Source organism: Camelus bactrianus, chromosome 11, assembly GCF_048773025.1.
Source record: "Camelus bactrianus isolate YW-2024 breed Bactrian camel chromosome 11, ASM4877302v1, whole genome shotgun sequence".
NCBI classification, from domain to species: Eukaryota; Metazoa; Chordata; class Mammalia; order Artiodactyla; family Camelidae; genus Camelus; species Camelus bactrianus.
The window spans coordinates 85,214,563-85,236,112 of record NC_133549.1 but is presented as its reverse complement, the minus strand read 5'-3'; the positions used below and the strand labels follow the sequence as shown (position 1 = coordinate 85,236,112).

At 39.3% G+C, this 21,550-nt stretch overlaps 2 protein-coding genes across 8 annotated transcripts in view; one reads left to right on the top strand and one right to left on the bottom strand.

Moving 5' to 3' along the window:
* Positions 1-21,550, bottom strand: part of LOC141579217 (zinc finger protein 532-like) — a 75,630-nt gene that overhangs the window by 12,902 nt on the left and 41,178 nt on the right. The gene's annotated exons all lie outside the window — the stretch shown is intronic.
* The window catches only part of LOC105075742 (uncharacterized), a 95,188-nt gene that overhangs the window by 66,121 nt on the left and 7,517 nt on the right, over positions 1-21,550 (top strand). For 6 of the 7 annotated variants that reach the window (XR_012510388.1, XR_012510390.1, XR_012510391.1 and 3 more), the window contains one exon: positions 1-21,550. This exon is cut by the window's left edge. The gene's annotated coding sequence lies outside the window, so the exon portion shown is untranslated. The other variant, XR_012510389.1, reaches the window with a different exon arrangement.

Below are 21,550 nucleotides of genomic sequence, written 5' to 3'. Positions count from 1 at the left end.
ATAGGAGCATCATGTTATATCAATGACATCATCTTAATAAACTGATAAGCAGGAAGTGACAATTACATTGTAGGCTTTAGTGAGATATAAAAATTCCAGAGGATGAGAGATAAGCCCTGAGAAAATTCAGTAAATATCAATGAAGTGTGTAGGGGTCTCATGGCCTAGGGTATGCCAGAACATGTCCTCCAAAGTAAAGGATAAGTTAATGCACTTTGAACCTCTCACAAACAAGAAAGAAGCATAATGCTTGTTAGGTCTATGGATTCCACAGCTTGTAGCACATTTGAAATACTGCTCCAATCCACTTATTGGTGGCATAAAAGCTTTCCACCTTTGAAGGGATCCAGGACAATAAATGTTTCTGTAACATGCATTTTTTTCTCCTTGGGTCATGCAACTCAGTAGTGCCTTCTGTACCAGAAGTATCTTTAGTGGGAAAAGATGCCATGTGGATTTCATGGAAAGCCCCAACTGGAGAGTCACAAAGGAGACTGTGGCAGTCTGGAGCAAAGCTCTGCCATCTTTAGCAAAGAAACAACTGTGTACAAAACACAGCTTTGGGTTTACTTCTGGGCCCAGGTTGAGGAGGAGTATCTGACCATGGAATTTCAAGTTACCGTGTGGCAGAGTCACCAAAGTGGCAATTCACTGTAAGATGCAGCAACACATATGGGATTGAACATGAGTAGAGCCAGAAAGCACATGTTGGCAGCATGACCAGAGGTTACAGACCTCTGTGTCATCTACGGCTTGTGCCTTGGTGCCACTCTCTTAGCTCACATGCATGGCTGCTTGGAGGAAGGTCACTTATGACTAACAACAGAGGAAGAAATAAAGCTGGTTCACAGACAGGCCAGCTTGATATGTTTGTTAAAACCCCAAATGGACTGGTGCTGTATCACTGCTCCTCTCAAAGTAGCCCTGAAAGACAATGGTGAGGGAAAACCCTCCAAATGGGCAGAGTTTGGGACAGTAAACCTTGTTGCACATTATGCATAGAAAGAGCAATCATCCTAGGTAGAGATAAACTCATGAGCATGTCAACTTTCTTGGCTTGTTATTCAAGGGCCTAGACAGAGAAAGCTTGAAAATTTTGAAATAAGAAGGTGTGGGGGAACATGCACATGGGTGGAACCATGGAAAAGGAAAGTGTGAGGTCTTCTGTCACATGTTACTGCACACTGATAGCACTCACAATGGAAAAGGCACAAACAGCCATGTAGTGAAAATGACTCAGCCAGCTGAGATCAAACAGCTTATGTGTTTAGCAACCATAGTGCTGGCACAATGGATATATGAGCAGAGTGGTTATGGTAGCAAGGATGGAGGTTCTGGAGGAATCGACCGCAAAGCATGGGCTCCTATTTACCAGGGCTGATCTAGCTAATGCCAAGCTGCCAGTAACAGACTAACGCCGAACCCACAGTGTGGCACCAGAACCCTCCATTAAGAAGACCGTGTAGCTGCGTGGTAGCAAGTTGATTATATCAGGCTTCCCTACACTGGAACGGGCAAAGCATCATCCTGACCATGATTGACATATATTCTGAGTATTGGTTTGACTTTTCTGCCTCCAGGGTCTTGGTCATCATCACTATCTGAGGCTTACAGTGTTAGATCCATCTACATGGAATTCTGTACATCACTTCAGATAAGCAACTCACTTTACAGTGAAGTGGGTCCTTTCACACACCCCATCCTGCAGAAACCATTTTCATGGTGAGCAGAGAAATAACCCTTAGAAACGTAGCTGAGACTTAAGTTTGGACACAATTCATTGTGAGAATGGGGCACCTTCAAGGTATAATATTTATGTAAACCAATGACCTCCTTATGGTCCCATGCCCCCAGCTAGATTACAAAGATTTAGAACTAATGGGTAAAATCTGATGGGCCACACTTGCCATCAGTCCTAATGACCCACTTATGTTCACTATCTAATAGAAAAAAACATGCATTTGTGGTATTTCAATATGTCTGTAGTCATCAATTTACAAATATACCATTTAAATATAATTAATTTCCAGTAACAACAAAATGTATACAACAGCCAGGAATAGCTCTAGCAAGAAATATCAGATCTTTATGGATATAATTCTTCATAAATGAAATTATATCTGCACATAAATAAACCTAAATACATGAAGAGATAAATGATTTTCACTGATGGAAAAACTCAATACTATAAATATATCTATGCCTCCTTAAGAAATCTATCCTTTCAATTCAATACTCATTAGAATAGTTCAATATTTTTAATGGAATGTGAAATTCTAATTCTGATTCTTATGTCTGAGACAATTTGAAGAAGGAAAATAAGTAACCATTTTCCTTATTGCCTATTATCATTTAATATAAAGGCAAGGACTGTAAAACGATATGCAAGAATAGACAGACATATCAAGGAATAGAAAGTATAGGCATTTTCACACTTATGTGGGTAGATAACACAGGATAACAGTACTGTTTAAGTCAATGGAGAGGAGTGGGCTGTCTAATATAACTGCGTGGAAACTTTTAGCTATAAATGTGGGGAAAAGTTAGATCTCTACCTTACATACTACTCATAAAAATGAGTTCCAGATGGGTTATAGAATTAAAAAAAAAAATTTGAAAAGCTAAAATAAATATTAGAAGAGAGGATTTTTATGACTTAGGAATAGGAAAGGCCTAAAATGAAAAATACATGCTAAACTCATAAAGACTGATAAATATGATTAAATCAACATTTAAAACTGTAAAATCAAAAACATTTTAAAAACATTAAAAAAGTATAGACATTACTTTAAAAAGTTAAAGTTGTAAGTACATATTAATACCACATATAATAGATATAAGACCAATATCCTAAATATATGAAGATCTCCTTTATTCAATAAAAGACAAACATAAAAAGAAAAATCATCAAAATATTCGAAGTGGCTGTTTACAGTCAAGGAAATATGAATTGCCAGTAGTTTGTACTCACTGATAGTTAATTTCTTATCTGGAGGTGTTCATTTAAAGTAGCAATGATGTCACTTAAAAACCATGACCATAGTGAAATTTTCAAAGTTTGATAAAATTGGTGATAGCAGGGTAATAGGTTTAGTGGGACTACACATTGATATAGCTGCTAGAAAGGCAATTTTTAGTAACTTGTAATAACTAAAAATGGACAAACTCTGTGACTTAGAAATTCTACTTCTTGTTAACTCTCCTAGAAAAATAATCACTTAGCTTCATGAAAAGGCAGGTACAGGAATGTTCATTGTAACATTATTTGTAATAGCAAACAAAATAAAATCAAAATGGAACAATCTAAACTCCATTGATATAGAAATAGTGGGTGCTAAAAACACATGGAACGTATTATATTCAGTGCCAGTAAAAGATCTTCAAGACACATTATTTAGTACAAAAAAGTTACAACACAGTATGTGAAGTGTGGTAAATTTATATAAAATAAAAACAGACAAACATTGCATAAGCATAGAGCCATATATATATCTATAGATCAGTGCTGTCCAATAGAACTTTCTGATGTTGGAAATGTCCTATAATCTGTACTGTCTAATACAGCAACCACTAGCCACATGTAGCTTGAAGCATGTGAAATGTGGCAACTGCAATGAAGGAGCTGAATTTCAAATTTTATTTAATTAAAAATCATTTACATTTGAAAAATTGTATGTGACTAAATGGCTCCCTAATGGAGGTTAACATAGCTGAAAATCCATATATATGCATAATAAATCATCTATGGAAGAGTGTATTCAGGTCTGGAGATGTAACACAAAAGTATATTCCTATATTACTCATCTAATAAGAAAAGTAATCATTTAAAAAGCAAAATAAAAGAAATAGCTTTTCAAAAGATGTATAAAATCTGTGGCCAAAAAGAAAAAAAAATGAGAAATACTACTCAAATCACATTTCCTTAGTAATGGGAAACTCCTAGAAACATGAACATGAGGGAGTGGCCAACTGGTCAACCCCTATCTAGAGCTGGGCATGGCCAGAGAGGGCTGCTGCTTCCATCTGAGCTGAGGTCCCATTCTGGGTGGCAGAGCAGGAAGGGCAGAGGCTTCTGAAGCTTTGAGGATGAACTGGAAGGATCTACATTAGCAGCCAACCAAGCAGTGGGTTTAGGACTGAAAACAGAGGGTAAGAAGTCTTAGGATCAGGCGTATGAAATAACTGGGCCTGGCTGGGTGAGCCAGCGTTGGGGGCTGGGACGACAAAGAGCACTTCGTCCACCAGAGATATCCTCTCATCATGAAAGTCCACAGGCATCCCAGCTGATGGATGGGCCGTGCTGGGTGAAGCACACACACACACAATGGACAGTCCCATTACTGCAGTTATTCAGATGAGTGGCAACCTTTTAACCTGCTCTTTTTATCAACAGACCATGTCCTCTGTTAATGAATTGCTGATGTGCATGGTGAAGATGGGTCAAGCAGAGAATTAGGGCAAAGAAGCAGCTCCCCTTCAGAGTCCCTATTGTTGTGGCCTGCAGACCCAGTGGGCAGAGTCAGGCGGTTTGATTTTATGATGGAGAAATGCCTCGCTGCTTCCTAAGTACCTCAAAGTAAAAGAAGAATAGCTGATGGGCTGTTTTACAGAGCTCAAAGTAGCTCATCCAGCTCTAAGTAGGAACAGACATGTTTGTTTATTCATTTCCAGCTTTCTAAAGTTAATAAAAAAGATCATATTAAAATGATCCATAGATAACAGCATCCTGAATTCATCATCTTTCTCAAGAACAGGACCTGGTCCCAGGGCATAAGCTTAAAAGCTGAATATTCTCCATCAGAATATTTTGTACAAGGTGCTAAGTACTTTCCACTGCTGTGTATGTGAGTAGATAACAAAAATGGTAATGAGGAAGGAACTCGGATTAGGAATGACTGAATTCTGACTCTGATCCATGATAGTATCTTATCAATTCTTCAGCTCTGTTCAGTGACTTCACCCCAGGCACTCAGCCTGCACCATTCCATGCAGAATGCTGGAGGGGGGCTAGGAAGAGAGATGAGGCTGCAGGAAGGAAATGGGGTAAAACAAACAAAGAAAACCCAACAACAATAGAGGCCAGGGAGGGGCCCTAGGCAAGATAGAGTCCAAAAGGGATATGCCAAAATTAGGGCAAGTCAGCCAGGTGGTGGGAGGCACAGATCCTATCTGTGCCTCCAACATCTCTTTTTGGGGAAAACACAATTCAACCCAGAGGAAGCTGGGCACATTTCTTTTCACAGTGCCCCCATCACTTTTCTTTCTCTGTTTAACTTTTAATCATCCTGGGAAACCTCAATTCTGGTGTCACTTCTTCCAGAATGCATTCCCAAACTTCCAGGTTGGACTAAATGCTCCTCTCTCTGCTCCAACCATAACCCCAGATATAGTCTATTTTTGCACATACAGTATCATAGTGAGAGTTATCTGTGTCCTATAGTAACGGTGAGACCATGTGCAGTGTGTTTCTGTATTCACAGGGCCCAGTAAGGCACAGAATGCAGAGTAAGGTGTGTGCTAAATGTTTTCTGCACTCACATAACCTTGAACACATGACTTGATGGGTAGTCTCCCCCCATGTGGTTTTCCAGGGAATACTGACACCCCAGATTTACATCTAAGTGCCTGGAAATCATGTACAATGAACTGGAAGTCCTTACTTCTCCCCACACCCCAAACTCATATGTTGAGACCTAATCACCAAAGTGATGGTATTGGAGTCAGGCCTCCGAGAAACAGTAAGTCATGAGGGTACATTCATCATGAGTGGCATTAATGCCCTTATAAAAAGAGTAGGAGACACAGGATTTTTCTCTTTTGTGCTCTCTACCATGTGAGGAAACAATGAGAAGGTGGCCGTCTGTAAACCAAGAAGCAGGCTCCCACCAGATTCCAGATCTGTCAGTGCTTTGATCTCAGACATCCCAGCATCCAGAAGGTGAGGAATAAATGTCTGTTGTTTAAGCCCCTTATCTATGGTATTTCTTATGGCAGCTGCACCAACTAAGACATCATGAAACACTCAAGCCACCACCTTTAATCAGGGTGAGGACTCTTCTATACTAACCCAGTGCCCTTTCATTGCTTTTCACCAAAAGATGAGGCAGACCAAAGTATCAGGGCATTAATTAGGAATAGCCAAGATGAGACAAACACAGGGCATCACTTGGAAAAACAAGAGTCCTTATTCTCATGGCAGGTGATCAAGCAAAGTGTATAAATAAGTGACTACAATCTAAGGAGGACAAAGTTACCACTTAATGGCTATAATGTTTTAGAATAGCCAGAGAATCCAGCAGCACCCTCGATGAGGTGAGTTTGGCATAGGGCTTTACGATGGATGGTGTTTCCACAGGCAGCAGGAGAATGGGGCAGGGTGCTGCTGTTAATGACAGATATGGTTTCATCCATGAGGCATGCTGGGCTTCAGAGCAAGCTGGAGTAAATACATACAGAGTTGAGGGAACAGCTTTGGCTGTAGGTCTGTCTCCTACCCATAGAGGCAATATCCAGTAGCTCAATAGCTCATATCACAATTTTGAAGAGGACATGACTGGTCCAGAATGGAGCTGGTATCTCAGGAGCTCTTCACAGTGGGTGTGAAGGCTACAGGAGCAGGCATCTCTGGGCACAGGCCAAGGGCTTATGATAAAGTTATATTTCCATAATCTGACTTTCAGTGGAAGAAACTGGGCCCAGGATGTGGAGAAGGCAGGCATTGGAAAGGCACCTTGAGACCCAATGAAAATGATCTTCTAAGTCAAGAGAGAGTTATAATACCAATGGAGGAATTTGACTCTAATCTGGAAACCAAAGCATGAGAGCTGGGCAAACAGGGCTTAGGTGAAGTCTGCACAACATGGCAACAGAGGCTCTTGAAAGGCACAGACACAAGGCTCAGGGCAGCAAGACCAAATTCAGTGGTTTCCTGCTGATGTCCAGGAAGTTACCAACACACTGGGGTTTTTGTAATCTCAAAAGTGGTTGGGCCTACCTATGAACTATAGATCATACCAGCCCAGAGCTGGGCAGGCCTGGATCAGCCAAAGAATAACACTAATGAATGGACTAAATTTTAATGAACTAAAAGGGATTTATATAGCCCTTTTGACAGGAATATCTAGATTACACTGTCTGTTTGCACAATCGGAACATAACAATATGAGAAGAAAGATTTGATATTTTAAGGAAATTGATTATGAAAATGTTAAAAGAGTCTTTATAGACACAGTCAAGGAGCCCAGGCATGCATTATGAAGTCAAACACCCACCAATTCATGGCACCTAGTGAGATTTTATGCACTTTGGGAAACCTTGCTGGCTCCAGGGTGTTAGCCACATAGCTATTTGGCAAAGCCATGAAAATAAATGGCAACCAGATATACTCACTAAGAATAAGGCTGGGATTTTACTGAAAAGTGAGATTCTCTGTCTGCTCTTTTCAGTCCTGTTTTGTCTTGTTTTAAAATGATCCAGTCTCAGGGGGGTGTAGGAGCTCTCTGAATATAAACACACAAATTCTAGGGGCCAGAATATGAAGGGGAAGGACAGAGTGGATAAGAAAATGGAAAAACATATTAACTATTAAGGATTTTATTGCTTTCTGAAAATGGAAGGGTTTGAGGCCCAATTGAACCAGCCCTCTGATCTCAACAGGTGATGACCCCATAAGTGCATCTGGCCACATAGGGCAATTATCCCACTAAAGATGACACTAGCAAATGAGCAAGTGACATCCGCCATCTTTCCCACATCTGCCAAAGGGAACACTTATAAAGTCTGCCCTGTCTGACTCAATGAATCATGGTAAAGATCAAATGAGTTAGTTACTTGAGCCACAAGGGGATATAAAGGTAAAATTTAACATTATCTCCCAGAACTGGGACAGACCAGTTGAGCTCCCCCAGCTGCAATGAGACCCTCAGACTGTTGCCTTGGAGCTGCAGTAATTTGATATAAAAGTAAGGAAATCACATGTGAACCAAACACTGGGAATTTTTGACTCTTGACTATACACAAGCCCATGAGAACACTTTACAACATTTTACACCAGTTTCCTGTACTAGAGAGCTCCACGTGGACTCAAATTATCTTGACCTCTGTTCATCTACTATTTCTCAAGTGGAGTTCTCAGGAAGTATGATGCTGACCCTTTGCAAGAAATATGCCCAGCAGGTAAGATTGCTCAACAATAACACAAAGGCACTGAGAGCTCTACCATTCTCCAAACAATGACTTTCCTAACTTTCTTGTGTGCAATTGCTGAGTCTGTTTCCAATTATCCTGGGAAGCTGCAACTGTGGCCTCACCCTTTGCTCAGAATACAGTTGGGCTGCTGTGGAGAGCAAGGCACAGGGAACAATTGCCAAGAGAAGGTATTTCCATTTACGTGACATTGGCACCTTCACATACGTGACCACCATGTATGAGATGTGAGGCCAAAGGGAACACTGTTCCTTCAATATGTATTTACTGAGCACTTTGATATTTGGAAGCTATTGAAGGCATTAGGGAAATAAAAAATGGAATGAGATAAAATGCTTGTCTGTGAAGCTTACAGACAAAGGGGAGCAAAGAAATATCTATATCTATACCTAAATCTTTTTATCAACATCTATGTGTATATCTTTTTTACAGTGTGTGTGTATACAATTTAATTACACATAGCAATAAGTCTTATGAGGTCAAATAAAGCAGGATTAGGGACTAGCGGATGAGTGTGTGGTTGGAGGGAGGTTATTTAGTTTAAATAAGTGGTCAATGAGAAGATGATACTTGAACAGAGACTTGAACGTAGGGTGTTTGGGAAGAACAGGTCTTGCAGATGGAGGGAATGGAAGGATAAATGAAGTGGTGTGAGTTATAGGAGGAGTGTGGTAGAGGGGTCAGGGCAAGAAGCCAAGGCCGAGGCTCTTGTGGAAACTGCAAACAACGCTGTAGTCAGCCTCTCCCCTCCTCCCACATCCTATCCCTAGTCTCTCACGCCTTCCCTTGGAAAAGGTCATTTTTTTTTTCAGACTTCACATATGAGTGATGTCATATGGTAATTTTATTTCTCTTTTATTTCACTTAGAATGACATTCTCCAGGAACATCCATGTTGCTGCAAATGGCATTATGTTGTCATTTTATATGACTGAATAGATTTCATTGTTTAAATATATCACATCTTCTTTATCCAGTCATCTGTCGATGGACATTTAGGCTATTTCCTTGTCTTGGCTATTGTAAATAGTGCTGCTATGAACATTGGGGTGCAAGTGTCATTTTGAAGTAGGGTTCCTTCTGGATATATGCCCAGGAGTGGGATACCTGGGTCACATGGTAAGTCTATTCCTAGTCTTTTGAGGAATCTCCATACTGTTTTCCATAGTGGCTGCACCAATCTGCATTCCCACCAGCGGTGTAAGAGGGTCCCCTTTTCTCCACAGCCTCTCCAGCATTTGTCATTTGTGGACTTTTGAATGACAGCCATTCTGACTGGTGTGAGGTGATACCTCATTGTAGTTTTGATTTGCATTTCTCTGATAACTAGTGATATTGAGCATTTTATCATGTGCCTAAGGATCATTCATATTTCTTCATTGGAGAATTGATTGTTTATGTCTTCTGCCGATTTTTGAAGTGGGTTGTTTGGTTTTTTTTTTTTTTCTTATTACATCGTGTGAGCTGCTTAAATATTCTGGAGATCAAGCTTTTGTCAGTTTCATCTTTTGCAAAAATTTCCTCCCATTCCATAGGTTGTCATTTTGTTTTGCTTATGGTTTCCTTTGCTATGCAAAAGCCTGTAAGTTTAATTAGGTCCCATTTGTTTACTTTTGCTTTTATTTCTATTGCTTGGGTAGACTGACCAAGGAGAACATTTTTGAAATGTATGTGAGATCATGTTTTGCTTATGTTTTCTTCCAGAAAGTTTATTGTAACTTGTCTTATGTCTAAGTCTTTGAGCCATTCTGGGTTTATTTTTGTATATGGTGTGATGGAGTGTTCTAGCTTCATTGATTTGCATGCTGCTGTTCAGTTTTCCCAACACCATTTGCTGAAGAGACTGTCTTTATTCCATTGTATATTCTTGCCTCCTTTGTCGAAGATTAGTTGACCAAAAGTTTGTGGGTTCATTTCTGAGCTCTCTATTCTGTTCCATTGGTCCATATGTCTGTTTTTGTACCAATACCATGTTGTTTTGATGACTGCAGCTCTGTACTATTGTCTAAAGTCTGGGAGAGTTATTCCTCCAGCTCCTTTCTTTTTCTTTAGTAATGCTTTGGCAATTCTAGGTCTTTTATGGTTCCATATAAATTATATTATGATTTGTTCTAGTTCTGTGAAAAATGTCCTGAGTAATTTGATAGAGATTGCAATAAATCTGTAGATTGCCTTGGGCAGTGTGACCATTTTAACAATATTGATTCTTCCAATCCAAGAGCATTCCATATCTTTCCATTTTTTAAAGTCTTCTTGATTTCCTTAATCAGTGTTTTATAGTTTTCCATGTATAAGTCTTACACCTCCTTGGTTAGATTTATTCCTAGGTATTTTATTACTTTGGGTGCTATTTTAAAGGGGATTGTTTCTTCACATTCTTTTCCTGTTGACTCATCATTAGTGTAAAGAAATGCAACTGATGTTTGTATGTTAATCTTGTAACCTGCTACCTTGCTGAATTCTTCAATTAGTTCTAGTAATTTTTCTGTGGCCCTTTTAGGGTTTTCTGTATATAGTATTGTGCCATCTGCATATAGTGGCAATTTTACATCTAGTTTTCCAATTTGGATTGCTTGTATTTCTCTCTCTTACCTGATTGCTCTTGCTAGGACTTCCAAGACTATATTGAATAGGAGTGGTGAGAGTGGACAGCCTTGTCTCGTCCCACATTTTAGTGGGAAGGTTTTGAGTTTTTCACCATTGAGTACTATGCTGGCTGTAGGTTTGTCATATATAGCTTTTATTATGTTGAGATATGTTCCCTCTATACCTACTTTGGTGAGAATTTTTATCATAAATGGGTGTTGAATGTTATTAAATGCTTTTTCTGCATCTATTGAGATGATCATGTGGTTTTTGTCCTTTCTCTCATTGATGTGATGTATTACATTGATTCATTTGCATATGTTGAACCATCCTTGTGTACCTGGGATGAACCCCACTTGATCATGGTGTATAATCTTTTTTACGTGTTGTTGGATTCTATTTGCTAATATTTTGGTGAGGATTTTGGCATCTATGTTCATCAGTGATATTGGCCTATAATTCTCTTTTTTGGTAGTGTCCTTCCCTGGTTTTGGTATCAGGGTGGTGGTGGCTTCATAGAATGAGTTTGGGAGTACTCCTTCCTTTTCAATCTTCTGGAAGAGTTTGAGAAGTACTGGTATGAGTTCCTCTTTGTGTGTTTGATAGAATTCCCTGGTGAAACCACCTGGCCCTGGACTTTTATTTTTAGGGAGGTTTTGTATTGCTAATTCGATTTCATTTCTAGTGATTAGTTTTTTCAAGTGGTCAGTTTCTTCTTGATTCAGTCTTGGTGGCCTGTATGTTTCCAGAAACTTGTCCATCTCCTCTAGATTATTCATTTTGTTTCCATATAGTTGTTCATAGTATTCTTGTATGATATTCTGTATTTCTATGTTATTTTTTTGTAATTTCTCCATTTTCCTTTCTTATTTTGCTTATTTGTGCTCTCTTTTTTCTTCTTTCTGAGCTTGGCCAGAGGTTTGTTGATTTTATTTACTCTTCCTAAAAAAACAGCTCTTGGTTTGACTGATTTTTTTCTATTTTTTTAAAATCTCTATTTTATTTCCTCCCTGATCTTTATTATTTCCTTCCTTCTGCTGACTTTTGGGTTTTTTGTTTGTTTGTTTGTTTGTTTTTGTTGTTTGTTTGTTTTTCTCTCCTTTTTCTAATTCTTTTAGCTGGTGCATTAGATTGTTTATTTGAGATTGTTCTTCTTTCTTCAGGAATACCTGTATCACTATAAACTTCCTTCTTAGCACTGCCTTTGCAGCATCCCATAAATTTTGTGTGACTGTTTTCATTATCATTTATCTCAGTGTTTTTTTAAATTTCAGCTTTGGTTTCATTGACCCACTGGTTTTTTAGTAACATGTTTTTTAATCTCCATGCTGTCATTGTTTTCTCTTTTGTTTTTCTATAGATGATTTCTAGTTTCATGGCATTGTGGTCAGAAAAGATGCTTGAGATAATTCCTATCTTCTTAAAATTGATGAGGCTTCTTTTGTGCCCAAGTACATGATGAATCCTAGAAAATGTTCCATGTGCACTTGAAAAGAATGTATATTCTATTCTGGGGGTGTGTAATTTTGTGAAAATATCCACCAAGTCTTAGTTTTCTGTTGTATCATTTAATTTCTCTGTTGCTTTATTTATTTTCTGTCTGGAAGATCTGTCCAGTGATATTAATGTGGTGTTAAAGTCTCCAGCAATGATTGTATTCCCATCACTTTCCCCCTTTATCTCTGTTAGTAATTGCTTTATGTACTTAGGTGCTCCTATATTGGGTGCATAGATATTAATATGTATAATATCCTCATCTTGTATTACTCCTTTAATCATTATTAAAGTCCTTTTTTATCATTCTTTATGGACTTTGTTTTAAAGTCTATTTTGTCTGAAATCAGTATTGCTACTCCTGCTTTCTTGTCATTTACATTTGCATGGAATATCCTTTTCCATCCTCTCACTCTCAATCTATATGTGTCCTTCTCCCTAAAGTGGGTATCTTGTATGCAGCATATTGACGATTCTTGCTTTATTAGGCAGTCTCCCACCCTATGACTTTTGATTGAAGCATTTAGTCCATTAACACAGTAATTAATGATAGATGTGTGTTTATTACCATTTTGTATTTAGATTTGCAGTTGATTTGGTGTTTCCTCTTTGTTCCTTCCTTCTTCCTTTTGTGGTTTGATAATTTTCCTTTGTATTATCTTGGATTTTATTTAGTTTTTGTGACTCAATTGTAAGTTTTTGGCTTATGGTATCCTGTTTTGTAAGTCTATTAACCCAATACTATAACTGTTGGTATTAAATAGATGGTAATATAAGCTCAAATGCATCCTACTGAGAACAAAAAATTTTTAAAGAAAAAAAAAAAAACCTCTATATTTTCTTGCTTCCCTCTCCCACTCTTAATGATTTAGATGTCTTCTTTTACAATTTCATATTTATTCTATTTGTAATTCATGGTAGTTATCACCTTTCCAGTTATGGTTTTCTTGTTTCTGTAGCATCCTGTTTCTTTTCTATTTAGAGTAGAACTTTCATAATTTCTTTCAGCATGGGTTTAGCGTTGCTAAACTGTTCTAGTTTTTGCTTGTCTGTGAAGATCTTTATCTCTCCTTCTATTCTAAAGGATAACTTGCTGGATAGAGTATCCTAGGCTGCATCTTTTTTTCATTCAGGACTTTGAATATATCTTGCCACTCCCTTCTGGCCTGTAGTGTTTGTGTAGAGAAATCAGCTGAGAGCCTTATGTGGGTTCCCTTGTAACTCACTCTTTGCTTTTCTCTTGCTGCCTTTAGGATCATTTCTTTATCCTTGACTCTGGCCATCTTGATTATGATATGTCTTGTTGTGGGCCTGTTTGGGTTCTTCCTGGTTGGGACCCTCTGAGCTTCCTGTACTTGGATATCTAATTCCATCTTTAGGTTGGGAAGTTTTCAGTCATGATTTCTTCAAATACCTTTTCAATACCCTTTGTTCTTTCTTCCTCCTCTGAAACCCCTATTATGCATAGATTGGCATGCTTTATAGTATCCCATGGGTCCCTTATGTTGTTTTCATTGTTTTTTATTTGTTTTTCTCTCAGCTGTTCTGATTGGATGCTTTCTGTTGTCCTGTCTTCTAGGTCACTTATTCGTTCCTCTGCATTATGTAGCTTGCTTTGTACAGCCTTTAGATCAGTTCTCATCTCAGCCAATGAGTTTACCAATTTTACTTGGCACTTCTTTATAGTTTCAATTTCATTTTTGACATATTTCATATCTCTAAACACTATTTCTTTTAGTTCCTTCAGTACTTTGGTCACTCCTTTTTTGAAATCTTGATCTAGTTGGCTATTATTGTCTATTTCATTGATAGTTCTCCCAGGGGATTTCTCTTGTTCTTTTAGTTGGGAGCAGTTCCTCTGCTGCTTCTTCTTGCTCATATCTCTCTGGCACTATGGCTTATGGTGTGTCAGTTATCTATTGTGGTCGTTAAGGAGTTTGTTTATTTATCTAAAGTGTATGTGGAAATAAAACTTTAAAAAAGAGAGAGAAAATTTTAAAAGAAGAGGAAAAAGAGGTTTGAAACAGTATAATCAATAACAGAAGAAAAAATTGAAGCAAAATAAAAATCAAATTGAGCCATATTTTAAAAACCTTAAAAGAGGGGAAAAGAACCAAAAAATTGAAAACTGAGTATAATCAATAACAGGAGAACAAAGTCAAGAGAAATAAAAATGAAACTGAGGCAAATTTTTAAAAATAATAATAATAAAAATATTTTAAAAGAAAAACTTAAAGGGTTAAAAATAAAGACACATACAATTGTTTAAAAAGTAAAAATTTGAAAAGTAAAAGAAAATTGAACAGAGAAAAAAAGAAAAATAAAGTGGATGTGTTCCTGTGGAGACTGTGCACTCTTAAAGATTTTATTGAGAGGTCTTTCTTAAGTATGATTAGTTGTCAAGTCTTACTTCACTTTTGTTACCGGTGTGGCCATTGACCTGATAGTCAGAGCCTGCACTTGTTATCAAGTGGTGCTTCCTTTTTTGTTTTTTGGGTTGTCACTGCTCCTGTCCTCACCCTGCTGTGCAAACTCAGCTCCCTACTTTCAGAGGCCCTCCACTGGCACCCCTGTTCTGTGGTACTCCCGGTGCCAGTCAGCAAGCAGATCATGCCCCCTCCCAACACTGTTAGTCAGGTGCTGTGCTCTGACACAGTGCATGGGTGGGTCACACCCACTTCTGTTGCCACGGTCATGTGCTGTGCTTGGGCGTGGTAGGCAGGCAGGTCACACCCCCTCCCAGCACCACAGTCAGGTGCTGCACTCCTGCAGGGAATGTGGGTGGCTACCTGCCACCTCCCAACACCAGTCACTCCCTGCTCTGTTCAGCTGCCCACTCTGCCTTGTGTCCACACTGTGTAGGTGGGCTAGGGGAAAATGGAAGAATGGCACTTGCCCCTGAACATGCTAGAACTCAGCTCCTTGTTAATTTGTATTGGAGGCATGAGTTCTCAGAGGCACCAGGGCAGAATGATCGTATCTGCCTCAAGCTGTAAACAAGTCTTTATCTTGCCTTTGAGGCTGCTAAGCCCTAAGGTACAAATTCAGGTTCTGACCCTGTCCCTGCCTGGGTGCTTAGCACCAGAGGATATGGTGGCTGTGGCTAAGCCCCACCTCTCTTTTCCCAAAAACTGGCTCAGTGGGTTTTCAGAGATAGGGCTATGGCACACTTCACCCCTTCACACACCAGCCATATTGCTTTTTTTTCTTTCATATTATATGGAAGGCCCAGGTTGTTCTGCTCTGTATACCCTCCCAGCCATGGTGCACAGCAGCCTGCAGTCCCCTGGGGTTGCCTCTGTGCAGCCTGCCCCAGTACTCTGCCTGGCTGGGGAAGCCTGTCCCATCCCCCACCTGCTTCTTTGCCTCTAGGGCTAGGGGTTGCAGAGACCCTCTGTGCCCATTTAACTTAGTTCTGTCAGTCAAGGGCTGCTCTGTACAGATCCGAGGCTCGGAGGTTCCCCTCCATCCCACTGACCTCTCTGTTGGAGATAGGGGGACCCAGCAAACAAGTGCTATGTCTCCTTTGCTGCTCCCTCCCAATGGGAGCAGTCCCACAGTGTTTTGCTTTTTCTTCTTTTCTTTTTTCCTTTTCTCCTAGATTCGTGGCATCTTTGTCTTTTAAAGAAAGCGACGTTCTGTGAGAGTTCAGCTAGTGCTCTGGTTGGCTGGGTGGGTTCATGGATAAGAGTTTTGGTGTATTTGTGGGAGAGGGTGAGCTACGATCCTCTTTCTACTCCACCATCTTGGCCGATCCCTCCATTATCTTGATGATGGATAAATAAGTGAAAAGAAAGAAGCATCTAACCTGCCTTTCCTCCATGAACTGTTTCAATGGGTGACCAAATAGTAGATGAACGGAAGTGCCTCTTCAAAATTAAACCAGCTGATAAATGAAAAAGAAATGAAGTAACTAGAATGTTATCATTGACCACCCCAAATGGATTAACCAATGTAAGCATTGAACATAACTGCTGCTAACATCTCAAAAATAGACAGTCAACATGACATTATGTGTCCCTTAATGAAAAGGCACATCAGTATCTAGGGTCTCATCAAAAATCTTGATCCTGAGTCTCATCAAGCCTCTGAATACAGCTGAAAATCTGCAGGAAATGGAAAGAAGAGAGGGATGTGCTGAACTGCATCTGAGAACACAATGTGCAAAGTCCATTCTGGAAATTTCTATAGGTGGAAGGGCTCAGGGTCTTCCATGGATACAGCATAAGAAAGAGAAAGGGATGGAGAAGGAACTTAGACTACAAGGATGAGTAGTCCTTGTACAACACAATGAGCAAGCCTCACCTACAGGGCCTAGAGAGGCACACTTGGGTGAAAAGAACAACAAAGAAACTCAAAGAGAGTAATGAGTATAAAAATCAGGACAGTGAGTACTTTTGGTAGGAAGGAGCTGGTTGAGATTGGGATGTGGCACAGGGAGAGCGTGCTAGGTTGGCGGAAAAGTACAGTTGATTGGCCTGGATGGAGGTTACAAGTGTTCTTTTTTTAACTGAGGTATAGTTGAGGTACAATATTTTAGTAGTTTCAAGTGTCCATCATAGTGATTCAGAATTTTATAGATTATACTCCATTTAAAGTTATTTGAAATAGTCTATATTCCCTGTGTTGTACAGTGTATCCTTGTAGCTTATTTATTTATTTTTAAATCTCAAAATATGTATGCTCAGTGAAAGCAACCAGATACTTTCTGCAGTACAGAAAGATGTCATTCATATTAAATGCCATATTATCTATAGTGGAAGAAAGTAGATTAGTGTTTGCCTGAGGACAGGAGGGAGCGAGGGATGTGTGGATTACAAAGAGGGATGAAGAATCCTCTTGTGTATATTTTAAATCTTAATTAGGTTGATGGTTTTCTGAGTATATACATGAGTGAAATGTACACTTTAAAATTGTGCAGTGTTTTGTACCTCATTTATACATCCATGAAGCTGTGAATAAGGAAGAACAGTCTGAATGGTTTGTTTCCCCATCTTTGCTGCTGTTAAGAAGCCCTTGGTGCTGTGGAAAGTCCATACTCCTGGTCCTGCTGCTGAGTACCCTAGGAAGCACCAGGTGAATTGTGCTTTCAACAGAAGTCCCAGGAATTCTTGTGCTCAGAGAGGTCAGGATACACTGGTATAAAGTGAGTGGTGGCTGAGGAGGAGCCTTCCCTCATCCTCCACCAGGCCATCATCAGGTGAAGCCAAATGAAGCTACTACCAACAACAGACGGGGGGAAACATATCTTTGATTTCCTAGTGTTTCCTACAAGTGCAGGATCATTAACTACCATGGAACCAGGGCTTGTCACCAGTCTCTCATTGAAGGAGTTTTCAAAGCCCCCCAGCATCTCATTGAAGTAACTGGAAGAAAGCTAAGCCAATGGGGGAAGTGGCTTCCCCTTAGAACCAGGTTATTGCAATTATCCAATCAGGATCCTGTCTTCTGTAAAAGAAACACAAAGAGCTGTGCTTAGCAGTTCACTTTGAACGGCATTTATTGGTTTCTGTTATGGGGGGAAAAAGGTGCCTTTATTGCTACATAAAGTATGCTATAATTTTTGAATATTTATACAAAAGTAGTGGTGTGATTGGAAGTCATTAAAAAGGTTCTTTTTCTTAGAACTAGGTAAAGTCAGGGTTGTCTTTTGAGAGTCACTGAGCATTGCAGTTCCTCAGAAGTGAGTTTTTTATTATGTCCTTTGTCAGTTTTTCTATATATTTTTAATTAACTTGTGGTATTCTCTGTATGGAACTGATTTTAACTCTTTGTCTTATCGATGCTAAAAATGTATTCTTCCCTTTGTTACTCACTATAACTTCATTTGCGGTGTCTGTTTCCCTTTATGGCAGCTGTGCTCCCATTTTTTCAGTAAAAAACTTGAACTTTTTAATTTATTTAGCAAGTTTGTAATAATACAAAGCATGCATTCAACTTAAGAATTGAAAACAAAATTTTAAACATTGCAAATGGAGGAGGAATTCAATATAAAAAACCTAAAATAATCAGTTGGAAAGCAAACACTCTGCTTGATGGACACAAATAAATGCTGGTTTTTGGAAAAGGAAAATACTGTTTTTCTAACTGAAAATAGATGAACCCTGTCAAGGCAATTTTAAAAAGTCAGTTTATTATGAATAAGAGAAGAAATATTGTAGCAAAAAGTATTCTAAAAAAAGATAATGAAAACTTCATAGCTATATACAGGCCACGTTAGGCTACATGAATAATTTTCTGGAAAATAAAAGTCACCAAAATTAAATCTAGAAAATATAAAACTCCATGAATGTTTCTCTTTCTTGAAATAACTGAAGAAGTTGGTCACACATTCACCTCAGTGTGGCCTGAGGAGCTGATGTTTTTGAATTTTTGGAAAGCTTGGCAACTATTTTACAAAGGTAGCTTCACCTCACCCCAGCATCCACCAACACCCCAGGATGAAACTGGGGCTTGTTTAAGTTTAAAACACACAAGGAAGCACTCCTATAGACACAGAGCTTATTTATTTTATTTTATATGTAGTAGTTTGTGTCTCTTAATCCTTTACCCTTTCTTGGCCCTCCCCCCTTCCCTCTCACAAGAAACAACTAGTTTGTTCTCTATTGTCTGTGAGACTATCTTGGTTTTATTATATATGTTCACTTGTTTTGTACTTCAGATTACACATGTAAGTGATAACATCCAGTATTTGTCTTCTCTGCCTGACCTATTCCTGTAAGCATAATATCCTCCAGGTCATTCCATGTTGTTTCAAATGGGAAAATGTCAATGTTTTTTATGGCTGAGTAGTATTCCATCGTGTGTGTGTGTGTGCACACAAATAAAATACATTATATGTTATCTTTTTATTTATTCATCTATTACTGGACACTTAGATTGCTTCCATTTTGGGGCTGTTCTAAATAATACTGTTATAAACATTGGGGTACAGCTATCTTCTTGAATTGGTGTTTATCTTTTCTTCAAATATATATCCAGATGTGGAATTTCTGGATCATAGAATAGGTTTATTTTTAGTTTTTGAGGAATCTTCATATTCTTTTCCATACTGGCTGCAACAATTTACATTCCCATCAATGGTGTACAAGGGTTCCCTTTTTTCCACTTCCTCACAATCATTTGTTATTTGTGATCTTTTTGATGATGACCACTCTGGCAAATGTGATGATATCTCATTGGGGTTTTGATGTGCATTTCTCAGATGATTAATGATGTTGAGCACCTGTTCATGTGCCTATTGGCCATCTGGAGGTCATTTTTAGAAAAATGACTATTCAGACCCCGTGCCCATTTTTTAATGAGGATTTGTTTGTTATTGAGTTGTGTGAGCTCTTTATATATTTTGGAAATTACCCCTAATCAGATCTGAATTGCAGATATTTTCTCCCATTTCATTCCTCACCTTTTCAGTTTGTGCATCATTTCCTTTGCTGTGTAGAAGATTTTCAGTTTGATGTAGTCTCAGTTGTTAATTTTTGCTTTCATCTCTTGTGTTTTTCGGAGTCAGCGCCAACAATTTAAAACTAAATCTGACGTTAAGGAGCTCACTGCCTAGTCTTTCTTGGGGTTATATGGTTTCAGGTCTTCTATTCAAGGCTTTAACCCATTTTGAATTCGTTTCTATATATGATATAAGATAGCAGTCCAGTGTGATTCTTTTGCATGTAGCTGTCCAGTTTCCCCACACGATTTATTGTAGAGACTGTCCTTTCCCCTACTGTGCATTTTAGGCTTCTTTCTTGCAAATTTCTTGACCATACATGTGAGGATTTATTTCTGGGCTCTGTGTTCTGTTTCACTGATCTGTGTATCTGTTTATATGACAATATCTTTGGGTCACTATAATTTTGGCTCACTTCCTTTTTCTCTAAATTCCACCTGGAAATCCAGCAGTGGGTCAGAGTTCCCAAGGGTTGGGGGCTCTTTTCCTGGAGTCACCAAAGGGCTATAGAGCCAGCTGGGCTCACGTACAAGTCAGTTGCAGGATGAATCATGGGATTGGGGGCCTGTGGTTTCCTAGAGTCCCAGCTTCCGACCACTTCCCAGGAAAGTACTGGGGCCCACGAGGCCAGACTGCATCTCCTGGGACTATGGAAAGAGCCCTGGGGGAGGAACTGAGTGCCCAGGGCAGAGCAATCTCCAGCATTTGACGTATACCTCAAGGAGACATCCCGGTAAAGAGTTCAATGGGCTCCCAGCCTGGGGCTTTTGAAGGTGGGGAAGGAGGTGGTTCTGGGCAGAACAGAGCCTAGTGTGACTGGACCAAGGGGAGAAAGGCCAGGTGGGCTGCTGGCAGGAGGAGGGCCATCAGGTCTGGCTGAGAATTGGGGCTTGTCCCCAAATGCCCCTGAGAGATTTCTTGTGTGTTAGCACAGATACCCAAACTGATGTATCTTTTCAACATCCCTGTATTGGATCAGAGGCAGCGAGAAATGGAAGAAAAGAATATGAATCTGGGACAGTGTCAGTGGTGGCCTGGAAAGGATGGGGGAGCGACATTCAGAGAGGTGGTGAAAGCATTTGAAGTTGGGACCCAGGGACAGGGGAAGATCCAACTGCATGTGGAGTGAGGAAGAAAGAGGGAGCAGAGTCCCAGGTTCTGGTTTGAGCCCATTGGGAGATGGAGCTGCTGCAAGGATATGGGGAGGGGTGGGAAGAGAGTTCCAGAAGGCAGCCTGGAGCCACTTAAACCTTGGACGCTAATGAGATTAGATCAGTTCTGATACACTTTATTTTTTCATGGAAGTAGATTTGATTTACAGTGTTGTATATGTTCCTGGTGTACAACATAATGCTTCAGTTATAGTTGTATATATGTTCATTCTCATGCTCTATTCCATTATAGGTTATTACAAGTTACTGGATATATTTCCCTGTGTTATACAGTAGGTCTTTGTTGTTTATCAATTTTGTACATACTATTGAGTATCTGTAATCCCACACTCCTACTTTATCCCTCCCCACCACCACTTTCCCCCCCTGGTAACCATAGATTGTTTTCTATGTCTCTGAGCCTGTTTCTGTTTTCTAAATAAGGTCATTTGAATCACTTTTTTGTTTGTTTCCACATATAAGTTATAAATTTATCTTTCTCTGTCTGAATTACTTCACTAAGTATGATAATCTCTGCATCCATTCCATTTACCTGGAAATAACATTATCTCATTAATTTTTTATAGTAATCCATGGTGTATATAGGCGACATCTTCCTTATCCATTCATCTGTCGATGGACATGTACTTTGCTTCCACATCTTGGCTGTT